This window comes from Microcaecilia unicolor, chromosome 2 (assembly GCF_901765095.1).
Source record: "Microcaecilia unicolor chromosome 2, aMicUni1.1, whole genome shotgun sequence".
NCBI classification, from domain to species: domain Eukaryota; kingdom Metazoa; phylum Chordata; class Amphibia; order Gymnophiona; family Siphonopidae; genus Microcaecilia; species Microcaecilia unicolor.
Window position 1 is genome coordinate 65,726,022 of NC_044032.1, and position 19,052 is coordinate 65,745,073.

Sequence of the window (19,052 nt, forward strand, 5' to 3'; positions counted from 1 at the left end):
ACTATTCACCCTCCTCCTCCACAACATTGAACATTGCACCCTATGATCTCCTTTTATTTTGTGCAGTGTCTTCGTGGATATTCTCATCTCATTTAGCAAGCGAGTGTCCCACATAGCCTTCTTTTATCCAGCAATAGGTTCTAAGGATCATCAACAACCCCTCTACCTTGTGATCACAAACTATGGCCTGGAATATAATACTGCACCTTAACTCAGTAAACAGGTTGGTCCCAGTCCATTTAAGATCTTAAAAATCAGTATAAGCATCTTTTGATGCTGCTTTTAACTCCTAACCCCTATTCACTTGTTCAGTACCCATGCTTGTTTTATCTTCCCCACTTTAGTATTTCCCATATGCCTTATTTATCCTGTTTGTCTATCCTGATTAGATTGTAAGCTCTGCGGAGCAGGGACTGTCTCTTCATGTTCAAGTGTACAGCGCTGCATAAGTCTAGTAGTGCTTAAAAATGGAAGGTAGTAGTAGTAGTTTAAATCATATTTGATAAACTATATATAACCAATGAAGAACTTGCATTGTGGGGAATATAGTATATGATCCTGTACCCAAAGGCCACCAGTAATACACACTGCTGTGTTTTACATAATCTGCAAATGCCTAAATGACCAAGTTCAGTGCAAGCCTTCATGCACTGACAGACCTTGTAGCACTATGCTCGTTGCCCTTTTGCACCAACATTTAAGTACTCCAACATAGGCACCCGGTATAAGAGGCTTGGAGAGGCTAAGCCTCCCCTGCTGTGCTCTGAGGGGTTTAAATTGTTGATTTACCTCCATCCTCACAGCAGGAGCTGCAGTGAAAGCCCTCTAGCCTTGTCCAGTTGTAGAAATTGGTTTATGGTTTAATTTGTTTACCTTACTGCTGGGAGAGCAGGGGGGGGGGGGGGTTGGCTGGAGGTGTCCTGGGTTGCCAGGGAGATATTTAACAAGGATGACTTTCTGACCTGCACTGAGGACAGATAGCAGCAGAATGGGATACTGGCCAGCATGATCAGAAAAAGTCACCAGACAAAGGTAGAAAAGATCATTTTATTTTCATTATAGTGTTTGGAATATGTCCACTTTGAGAATCAGGTGCTCAACATTAAAAGTTTATATTTATTTACTTATTTATGGCATTTTATCCCACATTAAACATGAATTAGGGTGTTTTGTGGCTCTACATGAGAATTGTGATAATATGATTCCTTGTTTCATATTGTTGACGGTCTGCAGTTTCCGTATGGGTGGTATATTGGTGTATTAGGTTCTGCCCAGTGTAATATTTATGGTACAGTAAGGTTCTGAGTGTGTTTTTGCACTAAGTTGTGCATAGTGTTTTGCAGTTGAGCGATTGTGCTTAGAATATGCTTTCAGCAACCACTTTATTCTTTGACATATGATACATATTTAATATCTAAATTTAATAAAAGGTATTGTGACTTTTATTTTTATTTATTTTTTTCTGTGTGTTATCAGACAATTATGGATTTAAGCTCCACCCCTGGCCCCACCTCTAATCCTGCCCCATTTAGCCTCCCCAAACAGTTGGGCCACCGACCGCCTATGGACTCCAAAGTTTTCAGTGCATTCAACTTCACAGTTGGAAATTGAATGCAGTTCTTATAACTCCGCTTTCCTACTTCATGACCCATAGTTAGGAGGTAATGTGAGAATCTGAAAAATCATCAACAATGTAAGCATTCTGGAGGCTTTTCTTCTAGTAAAGAAAATTTCCCCATCACTGAAGCATTCTTCTTTAATAAGAAATTAAATTGCAAAGCTTAGCATATACTCTGTGGAAGACAAAGCTAAACACAGCCTCTGCTGCTTCTAGAGTCACACTTCAAAGGAAGGAAACCAGACAGGCTCCTTGAGAAATGAAGTGAAAACTAGGCTGGTGTAAAAGTATTGGGCACCCTAGATGAACCATCAGCTTTAGCCCAACCCACAATAATTTCCAGGCTTTTAGGCCCCTAACCTCCCCCCCCCCCCCCCAAGACATCATGCTTTTTAAAAATATTAAACTTTGCTGTGTCTGTGTAGATCACACACACCAATAATGAGGGCAGTTTCCAAAAGCCATTTACCCAGGTAAAATGGGCTATTTGAAAACTGCCCGTCTTTCTTACAGGTAAAAAGTATGTATTGTTGGTTCTTGGAGTTTATATGACTCTCCCCTCTCCTGATCTTTGCTGTGCCCTGGAAGTGACTGCCCTAGACAATTGCCTAGTCTTGCCTAATGGTTGGGCAAATCTACATGCATACTTCTTGTTCCATGATCACCAAACTTTTTCCTGATCCAAACAACGCTAAAAGAAAAAAAAAAAAAAACCCCAAAACACCACCTACTTTAGTATTTTTGGATCTCTTTGAAAACTGCCCTACAAATTAATATTAGAGAAAGAGAGAGAAAGTGGCATATATCAGTAATAATCAATAAACTAAAAGTTTTTGTTGAATATTTGATAATGTGAGAGGTTTATGTGCGATTCAATAAGTACTCTAGCTCTTTGTATTTTACTATCCTGTTTGTACTAAGAGCACATTTGAGAAAAGAGAAGTTAACTGCCATCTACTGCCCATAATGCAACTTGCAGTCTCCTAAAAAAGAAAAATATTTATGCTGTGCTTGGCACAAAAGCCCGAGACTTCACCATAAAGCCAAGAACCTGGTTTTAACTATGATGCCACAAGATCTATAATTTATTGTGCTCCACATGCAGGTATAGTGGGTATTCCTTGCAGTGCTCATTGGTGCTTTAATAAAACACTGGATGTCTGTGAACATAAAAATGATTGAAGTGTCATTGACTTTCGGCATCCCTTGGCCACTTATTTTGGCATTGCTCTGGTATACAACATTTTTGGGAGGTGTTGGTAGCACGTTTTGTTGATGTGGAAAATTTGTTGGACTTTGGATATTGCCCACCCCATGATTTTTGAACTTAGTTAAGCGTTCAACTTTGATGGGGAAAAAATGTATCCTGCCATGGTGGCTCCAGCCGGAGTCACCTTCTCTTTCACAATGGTGAACTTTGATGATTACACAAGCTTCCTCAGAACCTTGTGAGGTGTCCAACATGGATTCGATCCCTGGAAAATACCTCTGTATAATTTGGGAACCCTTTTGGGATTCCTTAACACTCATGAATGCTTTTATTTTATTTTTGTGGAGAAATGGGAGGAATGGGTTGGTGCTCTCAGTTCATTTGTTCATTTATGCTGCTTGTATTCTATTGGTTGGTTGCTGCTGCTTAGATTGTTCTTTCTAAACTTTTGTCTAGTTGATTGGCTATACTGTTGGTACTTTGTCATTGGCAGTTGTGTAAACAAAAAATATTTTCAAAAATTATTGAAGTTGAATGATTGAAAAACTTTTATTCTTTATTATTAGTTATTTTAGTCAGTATTGAAATTGGACATCCAGTAACGTAGAACTATAGGCTTAAGCTTAGGCATGTTTTCAGTTTAGTGCTTGCTACTGAAAGTACATGTACCAATATACTCACTTCTACTTCTTTGTCCACACTATCAAATAAAGGAAAACCTTTCTTATTGGACAGACCAATCAGGCTCATGCAGAGTCAGGCACCACCATTTTAAATATTGAGGGGAGGGGGTCAAGGAGGGGAAGGAAGTTGATGGGTGCCCATTGTTGGGGTGCTGGTTTGGGGGGCAGTCAATACAGAATGCCCATGGCTTGCTTTTTAAATGTTTGTCCCCCTACCTGTCAGCATGTGAGCCATTCACCACTCAAAAACTGACAGGAAGGGTAACATTTTGCAATAAACTTCAGATTATTGCCAGTTTTATGAATGTGGCACTAATTTGCATGCTCATTGCTTACTACAATAAGCGGTATTTTTTTTTCTCAATAATTTCCTGGTAGAAACTGCATGGTGAGCCACCTCCAGAGAGCAAAACCTTTACATACTATATCCTTAATAAGATAGGACAAGAGAAAGGGATCACCCTGGGGCTGAGGCTGATAAAACTCAACTCAGATCCAGACCTCATTCTAAATAGTGAAGGAAACTTGACTTTATGGCATTTAGGGATTTAGTGCAAAAGTTGTCTTCAGACAGGAAATGGTATTCCAGTAGAACTTTTTCAATTAAAATGATCTGAATGAGACCACATTCCTTTTTGGGCTATGCATTTTCATTTTATACAGTTTTCTTCTTTTTTTAATGTGTACTATTTCATTTAGTGAACAGGGCAGCGTATCACAAACATGACTGCCAAGTAGAATGTTGTATACTGTCTGCTACAATAGTCAACTGACATGTAGAATAATGACCACACTTAAGTATGTCCTCTCTGTTGTCCAGACGATGATGCAATCAAACCTTGGAAATGGGATTGAGTCAGCCGCTCCTGCAAATTGCGGCCCCTGGAAACCACAAAATGAGGAACTTGCTGGAATACATCATAATATTGTAACACATGCCAATAACGTTTAACAATTTGTTTTATTTGGAAGGCTCAGCTAAAATAAGGCAGAATGCAAACCAATGAAATTTCTTTTTCTTGCAGGGCTGGTTGGAATAAAAATACTCTTTGAGCACACAAAGCTCTCTTGTATGATTTTTTATAACATACTGCAGGTAGCCTCATTCCACAAACTGTTGCCACATATCTTGTGCGTTAATTTTAAACTTCTTAGATCAAATGCAGTGCAACCTAAGTCTATTAACAGCAAACAGATAACTTAATATGGAGAATAGACAACTAGTTCACTCAATTTATAATTTGATAAGAGGGGGGAGAAAAGGTCTCATTACCAAAAGCGTTGAAAACTACGTACAACCACCTTCACTTCCGGAGAACACTAAAAACCTATCTGTTTAAAAAGGCATACCCTAACAATCCACCATAAATGTCTGATCTCTGCAACACAACAAAACCAAAATACGTAATGAACATAACACAACTCTTCTGTTGTACGATTCCCTTATGTGGCTGTACCACATGAACTTTATCTTATCTCAACATCACTTTGTATTTGTTTACACCGGAGTCTGCAAACGCATCTCCGGTACTATGTAAACCACATTGAGCCTGCAAAGAGGTGGGGAAATGTGGGATACAAATGTAATAAATAAAACAATATCACGAGGACTGGCATACGATTGTCTAGATCCATGCTTGATATATAGACAGTATCCTCTTGTGACTTGTATAATCATTGACAAAAACTCCCTCCTTCCAAATATCAGTCTTAAATCAAAGACTTGAAATGTTTTATTATGTTGAATTCTTCTTGTGTTCAATTTTTCTAATGTTTTTTTTTGAACTTGGAAGTAAAGGAGTGAAAGCCCTTATCTTTGTGCTGAATCAGCTTGTCAGTATCAGTACAAAGATTGTAATATCAGTGGAGTTGTGTATGTGACACACTGTTCCTGTTCATTGCTGAACATTGGACATACAATGTGGAAGATTCGGGTTTGCAGGATTGAACATTTGAGCCGCATCTGAAGCCAAATTATAGAGGCTTCTCTTATGTGACACAAAACTATTCAAAATTGTTAAAAAAAAAAACATATGCGGGCTGTGAAAAATTACAGGGAGACCTTAGGAAATTGGAAGACTGGGCGTCCAAATGGCAGATGAAATTAATGTGGACAAATGCAAAATGATAAACATTGAGAAGAATAATAGAGTCCACCTTTGGAGTCAGCACCCAAGAAAAAGATCTAGGTGTCATTATATGCCACTTGATCTGTGTTATATGGTTCTGGAAGCTCCAGCTCTTCCTCATAAGGGTAATTTATCAGTTCTGTTGTGGCAAAAAGAACAAACATGGGTTTACCACTGGCAAACTACTGAATTGGTGGGTTTAAATCCAGAAGTAAAATGGTGGGCATTTTTGCACTAGATTAATGGTTTTTACAAAAGTTCTGTGTGAAATAAACCCACATTTTAAAACTTTTTTAAAAAAGTTTTTCAGTATGGTTTGTGTGTACATTTTTGAATTTTGGCATTTTTTGATGCCATCAGATAGTAAGGGGCCCTTTTACTAAGCTGCATTACTGCCCGGCTATGTGTGTAGAATGGAGTTATCGCCCAGCTACTGTGTAGCCCTTGCAGTAGTTTCATTTTTGACACGTGTGTGCTATGTGCGCTGGAAAATAAATTTTCTTTCTGGCGCATAGCAGAAACTGGGCGGTAATCACCATTCTACGTATGTAGATGATTACCACCCAGTTAGCACATGAGACCTTACTGCTAAGTCAATGGGTGGCAGTAAGCGCTCAGACCCAAAATAGACACATGCCAATTTTTATTTTGCCACACGTCCATTTTCGGCAAAAATTTTTAAAAGGCCTTTTTTACAGGTATGCTGTAAAATGGATCTGTGCGCACCCAAAACATGCATCTATACTAGTGCAACCCATTTTTCAGCATACCTTAGTAAAAGGACCAGTGTCATAAGAGCCCAATAACATCTCCTCCAGTTTATGTCATTTCCCCTTTGGTTATAAACAGCATTTGATTCCAGACAGTTTGGTCATATATTAAGACATGAATTTTGAAAGAGAAACCATCTATCCTTCTGCATCCAATATTTTTTTAATATTTCATAAATTAGCTTTCATAATAGCCATATTACATTTTGATATGTTTTTTCATTTTTATTTATTTTTATAGACCGCTGTTTCTACAACATGTAGATTTAGCTTGGGTTCCCTGAAGCAGCAATTAGTGAAACATGGTCCGTGGTGGGACCCGGAACTATTTTATTTTTGTAATATTGAGACCCAGTTTGATTGAAATGCACAAGATTTTGCTAAATCACTTACATTTTTAAAAGTGCAATGTTTGAATGAAAATGAGACTAGATTATAGATCTTTTGATCCATGTTGGTCTCCTTGAAAGTCTGAGCACATATCATACTAAATATTTAAGACTTAAAGATGTGATACTAATGCACACCTCATCAACGCCATACATTGTGGGATATTACAAATGATAGGCTAGGGCTTTTCAGCTTGGAGAAGAGACGGCTGAGGGGAGATATGATAGAAGTGTATAAAATAATGAGTGGTATGGATCGGGTGGATGTGAAGCGACTGTTCACGCTATCCAAAAATACTAGGACTAGAGGGCATGAGTTGAAGCTACAGTGTGGTAAATTTAAAACGAATCGGAGAAAATTTTTCTTCACCCAACGTGTAATTAGACTCTGGAATTCGTTGCCGGAGAACGTGGTACGGGCGGTTAGCTTGACGGAGTTTAAAAAGGGGTTAGATAGATTCCTAAAGGACAAGTCCATAGACCGCTATTAAATGGACTTGGAAAAATTCCGCATTTTTAGGTATAACTTGTCTGGAATGTTTTTACGTTTGGGGAGCGTGCCAGGTGCCCTTGACCTGGATTGGCCACTGTCGGTGACAGGATGCTGGGCTAGATGGACCTTTGGTCTTTCCCAGTATGGCACTACTTATGTACTTATGTACTTATCCAACTTGCCGATAAAGGAATGGGCATAGTAATACTGAATAGTTTTGATTATTTATAGGAGGCACACACAGAAGATTTATTTACCACCTTTTTGAAGGAATTCATTCAAGGCGGTGTACAGTAAGAATAAATCAAACATGAGCAATAGACAAGTGCAGCTGTAAAAACATTCAAATAATACAAAGTATGGCATAGTATTATTTTCAGCTTAGTGATTGAATTATGTCAGTGTTAAGAATTTTCATCTGTCGTTTGATATTCAGTTTTGCATTTAACTTCCATCTGATCCCATGGTTGAGAAAAAAAAAAGTAATTGATGGGACACTGGCTGAAGTAAAGTTGACCATTTTAGTGACTAAAATTTTGTGACTCAACATCTGTAATACCTGAAGATTGGAGGGTGGCCAATGTGAAACAGATTTTTAAAAAAAGGTTCTAGGGGTGATATGGGAAATTATAAACTGGTAAGCCTGATATCGCTGCTAGGCAAAATGGTGGAAACTATTATAAAGAATAAAATTATAGAACATGTAGACAAACATGGTTTAATGGGACAGAGTCAGCATGGGTTCAGCCGAGGGAAGTCTTGCCTCACCAATTCGCTTCATTTCTTTGAAGGAGTGACTCAATATATGGATAAAGGTGAGCTGATTGATGTAGTGTATCTAGATTTTCAGAAAGCTTTTGATAACGTTTCTCATGAAAGACTCCTGAGAAAATTAAAGAGTCATGGGATAGGAGACAAGGTTCTGGTGTGGATTAGGAATTGGATATTGGACAGAAAACAGAGGGTAAGGTTAAATGGTAATTTCTCTCAGTGGAGGAGAGTGAACAGTGGAGTGCCGCAGGGATCCATACTCTGACCGGTACTATTTAACATATCTATAAATGATATGGAAATTGGAATGACAAGTGAGGTGATCAAATTTGCAGATGATACAAAACTATTCAAGGTTGTTAAAACACATGTGGACTGTGAAATATCGCAAGAAGACCTTAGGAAATTGGAAGAATGGACATCCAAATGGCAGATGAAATTTAATGTGGACAAAATGCAAGATGATGCAAATTGGAAAGAATAATCCAAATCATAGTTACCTGTTAGGGTCCTCCTTGGGGGTCAGTGCTCAAGAAAAAGATCTGGGTGTTGTTGTAGATAATACGCTGAAATCGTCTGCTCAGTGTGCAGTGGCGCCCAAAAAGGCAAATAGGATGCTAGGAATTATTAGGAAAGGGATGGTGAATAAGACTGAAAACACTATAATGACTTTGTATCACTCCATGGTGCTTCTGCACCTTGAGTATTCATTCAGTTCTGGTCACCGTACCTCAAAAAAGATATAGAATTAGAAAAGGTTAAAAGAAGAGCGACCAAAATGATAAAGGGGATGGAACTCCTCTCATATGATGAAAGGCTAAAGAGGTTAGGGCTCTTCAGCTTGGAAAAGAGATGGATGAGGGGAGATATGATCGAGGTCTACAAAATCCTGAGTGGTGTACGACGAGTAGAAGTAAATCAATTTTTTACTCGTTCCAAAAGTACAAAGACTAGGGGACACTTGAGGAAGTTACAAATAGGAGGAAACATTTTTTCACTCAACGAATAGTTAAGCTCTGGAACTCTTTGCCGGAGGATGTTTTAACAGCTGTTAGCGTAGCTGGGTTTAAAAAAAGGTTTGGACAAATGAAAAAGTCCACAGTCTGCGATTGAGGCACACATGGGAAGCAACTGCTTGCCCTGGGATTTGTAGTATGGAGTGTTGCCACAATTTGGGTTTCTGCCAGGTACTTGCAACCTGGCTTGGTCACTGTTCGGAAAACAGGATACTGGGCTAGATAGACCATTGGTTTGACCCAGTATGGCACTCTTATGTTCTTATGTACATCAACCAACTCACCTTTATCCACATGTTTATTTACACCTTCAATGAAATGACGCAAATTGGTGAGGCAAGACTTCCCTTGGCTGAACCCATACCACCTCTGCCCCATTAAACCATATTTGTCTATGTGCTCTGTAATTTTATTCTTTATAATAGTTTCCACTATTTTCCCCAGCACTGAACTCAGTCTTACCGGTCTGTAATTTCCCAGATCACCCTGGAACCCTTTTTAAAAATCAGTGTCACATTGGCCACCCTCCAGTTTTCAGGTACTATGGACAATTTTGATGACAGGATACAGATCACTAACAATAGATCAGCAATTTCATGTTTGAGTTCTTTCAGTACCCTGAGTATATGCCATTTGGTCCAGGTGATTTATCAATTTGGCTCAGTACGTCTTCCAGTTTCACCCTAGATTTTTTTTCAGTTCCTCCACGTCGTCACCCTTGAAAACCATTTCCAGTGCAGGTAGATCTCTTACATCTTATTCCAAAAAGATCGAAGCATAGAATTCATTCATGCTTCTTTTAACTCCTAAACCTAACCCTTCAACTGTCCCCTATCCCTGATATGTCCTGTCTGTCCTAACCCTTATCCCTTACTTGTCCTGTCTGTCATAATTAGATTGTAAGCTCTATCGAGCAGGGACTGTCTCTCCATGTTCAAGTGTGAAGCGCTGCATACGTCTGGTAGCGCTATAGAAATGATAAGTAGTAGTAGTAACCTCTCCGCTATGGCCTGAGTGCCCCTTTTGCTCCTTCATGTTCTAACAGTTCTGTGGATTCGCTCACAGGTTTTCTGCTTCTGATGTACCTGAAAAAGGTATTACTCTGAGTTCTAGTACCCATGGCACTTTTTTCTTCATATTCTCTTTTAGACTTCTGTAACAATGCTTTGCATCTAGTTTGACACTGCTGACAGTCCCAAAGTAGACTTGCACGGGGACAAAAATCTAACCCATCCCCACTGGAATCTTACCCATCCTCACCCATACCCACAAGAATGAGTGTTGCTCATTAGCACTGAGAAAAAGACAGCAGCTTCCTCCTCACACTGGGCAAGATGCACTAAAGACTCGTTAAAGCCCTTTCCTTACCGATTCGCTAAGAGAATCGGTAAGGAACGGGCATGCATCAAGGAATAGGAATGCAAATGAGCTGCTCGTTGTAGCTCACTTGCATTCTCTATTCCGTCATTAAACAGACGGCCAGTCAGGCAGTTGAGCATGCACAGAGCAGCCAAGCGTTATGCTGGTTGCTCTGCGCATGCCAAATAAGCCTCCCTGTGCCGCCCGAAAAAGCCACGCTGCTCACCCCCCTCCGACAGTGCAGTTGAGGACGCCGATCCAAAAAAAAAAAAAAAAAACGTCCATTTTGGCCGTCATTCCCCCCCCCCCCCCCCAATAATAAAAACATATTTTTTTGGCAGTGCTTCACTCAGCTGAGACACCAGGAAGTCTCTGAGCCAATCACAACGCGTTCAGCCGAGCTAAACGCGTTGTGATTGGTTCATGGACTTCCAGGTCTCAGCTGAGTGAAGCATTGCCAAAAAAGACGTTTTTATTATTGCCGGGGTGGGGAGGAATGACGGCAAAATGGATGTTTTTTTTTTGGATGGGCACCCATTTTGGCCGTCATTCCCCCCTGCAATAATAAAAACGTCTTTTTTGGGAGTGCTTCACTCAGCTGAGACCTGGAAGTCTCTGAGCTAAACGCGCTGTGATTGGCTCAGAGACTTCCAGGTCTCTCAACTGAGTGAAGCACTGCCTAAAAAGATGTTTTTATTATTGCCGGGGGGGTGATGAGCAGGGAAACCTCTTCTTCTTCAGGGTTCAGCAGCAGGGTTAAAGACTGCGGGGGGGGGGGGGGGATGACTTTTTTTTTTTTTTTTTTTTTAAGCGGAGCGCTTTTTTGTTCCCCGTTTTTGTTATTTTGGCCCAAATTTTATCCCGTGCAGCCCCAACGAGAGGTACAGACCTCATGTTAGATTTTCCAGCGTTAAGGTAATCGGAAAAGGTTAGTGCATCTCATTACAATAGGGTTCCTACAATTTGCTCATCTGCATTCCATTTTCGTTAGCTGCTACCGTCGTCGGGGAAAAAAGTCTTTAGTGCATGCCAGGGTTTACTACTTGCTCGTTAATGGCTCATTAAGTTTAGTGCATCTGGCCCACCATTTTCCTACCACCTTTCTAGTCAATCTTCATACCCCACAAGTGGAACAATGCTCATTTTTATCCTGCTGTGCTGCCATAGTGAAAACAAACCAGCAACCCTGCATAGAGTTAATCTGACAAAACAGTAAAACATGCAATCATTAGTCAAACTGTATTGAGCAGCAAGGTTAGAGGCATAAGAAAAACCCAAACTCCCCCCCTCCCCCATCAACCCAAGGCTGCTGCTGCTACCTTTTATCTCCCTCTCTATATATGTATCTCTATTTCTATTTTCTTTGTCAGTCAGAAATACAGCCCTACTAGACCAGAAGTTGACAGAAGTCTACCATCTGTTGGAGACTGAGAAATACTAACTGGTCATGGACTGAACAGGGTTAAGTGATGACATCATAGTTCAGTAGATCTCAGTATCCACCTACTGGCAGGAGAACCCAACAAATGTCTGAACTGGTCTGGTGGGACAATAAAGAAGCATATTATGATTTATAATTTTTATTCAAAATCAGTATCCTGTACATATATCACTATACAACTTTGTCACTTGCATTCTCAATAACAATTCCTTATTTATTACAGGTAATGTGAGTTTGCCGGAATCTACAAAAACAAATTATTTTTCTCTTTTATTTTTGTTTTTTATTGTATTCCCTCCCTTCCCAACAAACCCCCCCAACCTTTCCCCAATAATCCCCTCCCTCTCCCTCCCTTCCCTCTCTCCTGTGAGAACAAAACTTAAGACTAGAAATTCAACAATCTACTTCTCGCAACCGGGGTCAGTGTATTTAATAGCGGGCTCCATATATTCTGGAACCGCAACCCTGTCCTGGAGCTAAAGTCAACCACTCCCATCCTCTCCATCCGCATCATCAAAATCATTCGTGACCGCCACTGAGAGTATGACGGGTACTGACTGGTCACCCATTCAGACAAAATCACCTGCATGGCGGTCACAGTAGCCCTGTATACAAAAGCTGTGAATCCTTTTGGTATTGGATGGATAAACTCCGGGTGTCCCAGCAATAATCCCGATTTACATGTCCATCTGGCTCGCCAAATAGAAGAGACATATTGTGTAAGCTGTTTCCAAAATTTAGCTGTGCCTCTGCATGTCCAAAACATATGCCCCAGGGTGGCTCCAGCTTCCTTGCATTTAGGGCACTCCCCCCACGGGGAGACCCCCATATGAAAAGCCCTCCTGGGGGGGATATAGAGTCTGAGTGCCACTTTATATTGAGTCTCCCAATGCGACATCATGATGGTATGTCTCTTCATAGTCAAGATATAAGCTTTAAATTGCGCTACTGTAAGGTCCAACGGAATATCCTCTTTCCACTGCGTTAACAACTTTACAAAATCAGGTTCCTGAATAGTATCCCTGATATGTCTATGATGGAATTTTAGTGGAACCCGTTGCTGCGCTGTTAGAGAAAATGCCGAAGCTAGCTCTTCTTGAACATCTTCAGCTAAATCCTCCCAGGGCAGGGACTGTATGTAGTGTTTTAGCTGACCATAATGAAACTCATCTGAGGGGAGCAGATCAAATTCCTCCCTGAGCTCTTGGAACGGTTTTATCCGTCCTTCAAGGGTAACTGCATGTAATAGGTATACCATCCCTTTACGCTTCCATCTTTGAAAAGTTGGGTACAAAGTTCCAGGTGGAAAGGCGGGATTCCCACAAATCGGCAGAAATGGGGTAGTTTTTGATGAAAATTTGTGCAATTTACAAACCCATTGCCACACCGCTTTCGCCGACCTCAATATTCCTGTCCGTTGTAGGATATATGGTAGGGAAGGCCCCGCCGTATGTAAAAAGGCACTGAAGTGCGTCTCAGGACATAGCTGTAACTCTATATGAGTATCCGAATAATCCTGGGTTCCACGAAACCAATCATTTATATGACGCATTCCACTTGCCACCGTCATATATTTAATATTCAGCAAGCCCAGGCCTCCATACTCCACCGGGACAGTCAACACTGTGTAAGACAGTCGTGGCTTTTTCTTTCTCCAAAGGAAGGTTTGCACCAATTTTATCAACTTCTGTTCGTCCACCTTTTTTAGGAACAGTGGGAGTGATTGGAATGTGTATAACCACCTGGGGGCCATCACCATATTAAATAGCGCAATTCTTCCCATGAGTGAGAGTGGTAGGTTCCCCCAGGCCTCCAACTGTTTGGTGGTATCCTGCAACAATCTCTGTACATTCTGCCCATAAAGTTTTGTTAGATCCCTGGTGATAGTGACTCCCAAATATTTCAAAGAGTTTTGTGTCCACTGTAATGGGAAAGTCCCCAGCCAATTTATCTGTTCTTCTGGCAACACTGGCAATGCCATAGATTTATGTAGATTTAGACAAAAACCTGAGTAATTCCCATACTGTTCAATTTGCTGCAACAATCTTGGTAAGGTCCGTGGGGGCTCTCGTAGGATTACTAACAAATCATCTGCATAAGCTAATATTCTGATATCCTGCCCTGCTAATTTAACCCCTTGAAGATCTGGAGCCAAAGAGACCATACGCAGTAGAGGTTCCAGGGTCATGATAAACAGCAAAGGGGATAGGGGACAACCTTGTCTAGTACCACGCTGTATTGCAAACTCTGGTTCCCGGACACCATTAATGAACACTCCCGCTTTGGGCTGACAATAAAGCGTTTGAACTGCGTACATGAACCAGCCCTCTATACCCATGGCCGCCAGTGTCTGGTACATGAACGTCCACCCAACCTGGTCAAACGCCTTTTCAGCGTCTAAACTTAATACCAGGGTGGGCGCCCCATGTTGTTGGCTGAGCGCCATGGCCATCAAAGTTTTCCTAATATTATGTACGGACTGGCGGCCTTTCACAAACCCTACCTGTTCGGGAAAAGAAGCATATTATATCGGGCCCAAAATATGGCTCTGGAAACATCTTGCCTTCACCAGCTAAAAGAAAACAAGCTTTAAGCTGTGCTATGGGTGAGCAACTTTCAGCAAGCCAATTTAATTGGATAGATTACTTGAAATATTGCCCTCCCTATAGGTAGTTATTTTTGACAGGCTGTGTGTATTTTGTGGGTGCTAAAGGAATGCAGCTTCTAATCAAGTCATATATATTCCCATGGCTCATCTACATCTATATTGTGGTGCTTAAACTCTGAACAAGTGATGCAGCAAATCTCTAGCTAATCAGAGGGGTCTCAGAGTCAGCTGCTGTTACAATACATAACATCAAGACAAACTACGTTTATCATTTTGTTAAAACAAAACAGCAATAAAATGTATCTAAAAAATTAATGTCTATTAGGTGTTAAGAATTATTATTGCTGTACATAAAGGAAAGTGAATGAGGTCATCATGCATAACTTAAAAGCTATCCTACCCCTTACCCTTACTCAGACCAGCCAAAATAAACTACTAGAGACACCATGCACTCTTTCCCACCTCCCCCACCCAATTTTATCCAGAGGCTGACCAAATTTCAGTTTTGGATTTGGCACCAAAACTGACCCAAAATCTGAGTTTGGGTTTCTGCCAAAAATGCTTGTGCATTTTCGATGGAAACCCAAAACTGTAGCCCCATCCCCTGCCACTGCTGCTGCAGGCCAGACTCTCCAAACCCACCCTGACAGAAAACATGCCCAATTCCAGGCTGCCCAGCACTGTGCCCTCGTCCCTCTCCACCGTGGTAGGCTACATTGCAATGGCCCTGGTGGTGGTGTGGTGTCTTTGAGACAGGAGCATCCTGAATAGCTCCCACCCTCAAGAAATGACAGCCGTGACTTTCTGCCAATTCTAAAATGGCAAAAGCAACCTCCCGCAGCAGTCTTGCGAGGTTGCTTTAGGAAGTTACGGCTGCCATTTTTTCAGCTCGGAAGGGGCGGGTGCCATTCAGGATGCTCCTGCCCCTAAGACACCACTACACCACCAGGGACTTTACAAGGGGGTGGGGGAAGGGAAGAGTAGTGGGTGGCCTGGAAGGGGACGTTTTCTGTCAGTGGGGATGGGGGAGGCTGGCCTGCAGCAGCACTGGCAGGGGCTACAGTTTTGCACAGACATTTTTGGCAAAAACCCAAACTCAGAATTTGGTGCCAAATCCAAAACTGAAATTCGGTCGTCAGCCTCTGGATAAAATTAAAAGGGGTGGGGGGAAGAAAGAGTACATGCACCATTTTTTCAGCACAATGGACAAGGCAGGATCAACTCAGGATGCTCCTACCCCAAACACACCACTAGACCACCAGAGCCCTTACAAGGGGCTTACTGTAAAGGGTGGGGGAGGGGAGGCTGGTCTGCAGCAGCAGGGCCACAGTTTTGGTCAGCCTCTAATTTGATCACTACCACTTTGACAGTGAAGAACCCTGGAATTCACACCCAAGACTGGAAAAATGTTGAAGCTACTAATTTTAGACATGTTGATATGACTACATTGTTCTGTGCTAAACCAAAAGATATTAGTTTTGCTCTAATACAAACAGAAATACTCAAGTCATACTATACCTCCCAACGCTTAGTTAAAATGTTTCAGACCGGGTCAGCCTTGTGCTGGCGTCAATGTGGTGAAATAGGGGATATGTTTCACGTGTGGTGGGCTTGCAAACATACACAGTGTTATTGTGTGTGTGGGGGGGGGGGGAGGGGAAAATTAGGTTCTTATCTTGGTAATTTTCTTTCCTTTAGTCATAGCAGATGAAGCCATTACGTATGGGTTGTGTCCATCAACCAGCAGGGGGAGATAGAGAGCACTCAAATTTTCACAGTGCCTCATGGCCAGCTCCACTGCCTCTTCAGTATTTGAAGCTTCCAAAGCAGTATGGCAAACCGCAATGGGAATAACATGAACTTTCCTCACAGCGAATGATGGCCCCTTAACAAGGGCATGAACTCAAAAGGAGGGCATGAACACATCCTCCTGGAGGGAATAAACTCGTCCTACTTATTGTATAACTGGAGGGGATACACACAACCTCCTGGAGGGAATAAACTCATCCTCCAAAACAAACTGGAGGGAATGGACTCATCCTCCTATAAGTGAACATGAATCCTAAAGACTGTTTTCCAACTTTCTCCCAAGGAAGGAACTTCAGGAAACAAGAACAGAACCTGAAACAGATTCACAGCATACAGACAATCATACAGGGAGGGCTCATGGCTTCATCTGCTATGACTAAAGGAAAGAAAATTACCAAGGTAAGAACCTAATTTTCCCTTCCTTGTCATCAAGCAGATGAAGCCATTACGTATGGGATGTAACAAAGCAATCCCTATATAGGGTGGGAACAGGTCACACCATGCGCTAGCACTTGTGCTCCAAAACGCGCATCCCTCCTAGCAGCCACATCCAGTCTGTAATGTCGGGCAAAAGAGAGCTTAGAAGCCCATGTTGCTGCACTGCATATCTCTTGACGAGAGAGTGCTCCAGTTTCAGCCCAAGAGGAAGAAATCGCTCTGGTAGAATGCGCCTTAAAGGCTACAGGCGGAGACCGGCCGGCAAGCAGATAAGCTGAAAAGATAGTTTCTTTGAGCCAGCGGGCAATAGTGGCTTTAGATGCTGGAGACCCTCTGCGAGGACCTGATAGCAAAACAAACAGATGATCATAGATCCTGAAAGAGATAGTAACTCGCAGATACTGCAGCAGAGTCCTGCGCACATCCAACAGGTGCAACTGCCCAAAAGATTCTGAAAACTCCTCCTTATCAAAGGAGGGCAAGAAAATAGGCTGGTTTAGGTGAAACGCTGAAACCACCTTAGGCATGAAGGAAGGCACGGTCCGAACCGTGACCCCGGACTCTGAGAATTGCAGAAATGGGTCTCTACAGGACAGCGCCTGGAGCTCTGACACCCGTCTCGCCGAAGTAATAGCAACAAGAAAAACGGCCTTTAGTGTCAAATCTTTCTCCGATGCTCGCCAAAGCGGCTCAAAAGGAGAAGCCTGCAGGACCTTCAAAACTAGCCCCAGGTTCCAAGCTGGACAGGGTGCTCGCACGGAAGGCCGGAGCCGAAGCATCCCACTAAGAAACCGTGCCACATCTGGATGAGCAGCTAAAGACACGCCTTCAACCTTACCACAAAGGGAGGCCAACGCTGCCACTTGCACCCGCAGGGAATTATAAGCCAAGCCTATTTGTACACCATCCTGCAAAAAGTCCAGAATCGGCGAGACAGGAGCCCGCATGGGTGTGATCGCTTCTGAAGCACACCAAGACTCAAACTGGCGCCAAATCCTGGCATAAGCCACGGAAGTGGAACGCTTGCGGGCCTGCAGGAGAGTGGAAATGACTGTGTTTGAATAGCCTTGGAGCACGCCATGCCATAAGACCAAAGCGGCAGGTGTGCTCCATGGCTACCGGGCCCTGTGACAACAGGTTCAGTACCAGAGGTAAAGGAAGGGGAGCCTCCACTAGCATCTGTCGGAGGTCCGCATACCAAGGCCTCCTGGGCCAATCCAGGGCGATGAGGACCACTTCTCCTGGGTGCAGCCAAATCCGCAGGAGCACGCGCCCTATCAGGGCTGAGTCAAGGCATCCAACCCTGCCGAGCGAGGATCTCTCCGTCTGCTGAAGCACGGGACTTTGGCATTTGACTTGTCGCCATAAGATCCATCACGGGCTTGCCCCATTTGGCACATATCATCTGCAGGAATACTTCGTCTGCTAGTTCTCATTCTGTTGGTTCGATCTGATGCCCGCTTAGATAATCAGCTTGCACGTTGCTCTGACCTGCAATGTGAGCTGTCGACAGAAATTGAAGATGCAGCTCGGCCCAGTGGCAAATCTGTTCGGCCTGCGCGGCCAGTGCTCTGCACTGAGTGCCGCCTTGTCGATTTATGTAGGCCACTGATGTCGTGTTGTCCGACATCACTCTGACAGCCAATCCTTCCAGGGTCACTTGAAAGGCCGGAAGCGCCTGAAACACCGCTTTCAACTCCAGGCGGTTGATGGACCACTCCGACTCCTCGGGTGTCCATAGACCCTGGGCATGCTTCCCCTTGCAATGTGCGCCCCAGCCCTTCAGGCTGGCATCTGTCACTACTAGACACCAATCGGGGAGTGCCAGCGGCATTCCTCGCCGCAGCATGCTGTCTTGAGAGCCACCACTCCACGCAGGGAGCCAAGAAAGTCTGCATTGATAATCCTGAGAAACTGAAGACCATCTTTGAAGTAGGGAATACTGTAGAGGTCTCAGGTGCGCTCTCGCCCAGGGCACCACTTCCAATGTGGCTGTCATCGATTCCAGCAGCTGGACAATGTCCCAAGCTCACGGGCGGGGCATCCTCAGGAGCAGATGGACCTGATTCTGAAGCTTGCACCACCTTAGCTCGGGTAGGTATACATAGCCCGAGTCTGTGTCGAACCTGGCCCCCAAATATTCTAGAGATTGCGAAGGGGTCAGGTGACTTTTGGCCATATTGACGACCCAGCCTAGAGATTGAAGTACTGAGACCACTCTGGCTGTAGCTTGATAGCTCTCTGTTACAGAGTCTGCTCTGATGAGCCAGTCGTCTAGGTACGGGTGAACCCTGATACCTTCTCGCCTGAGCAAAGCA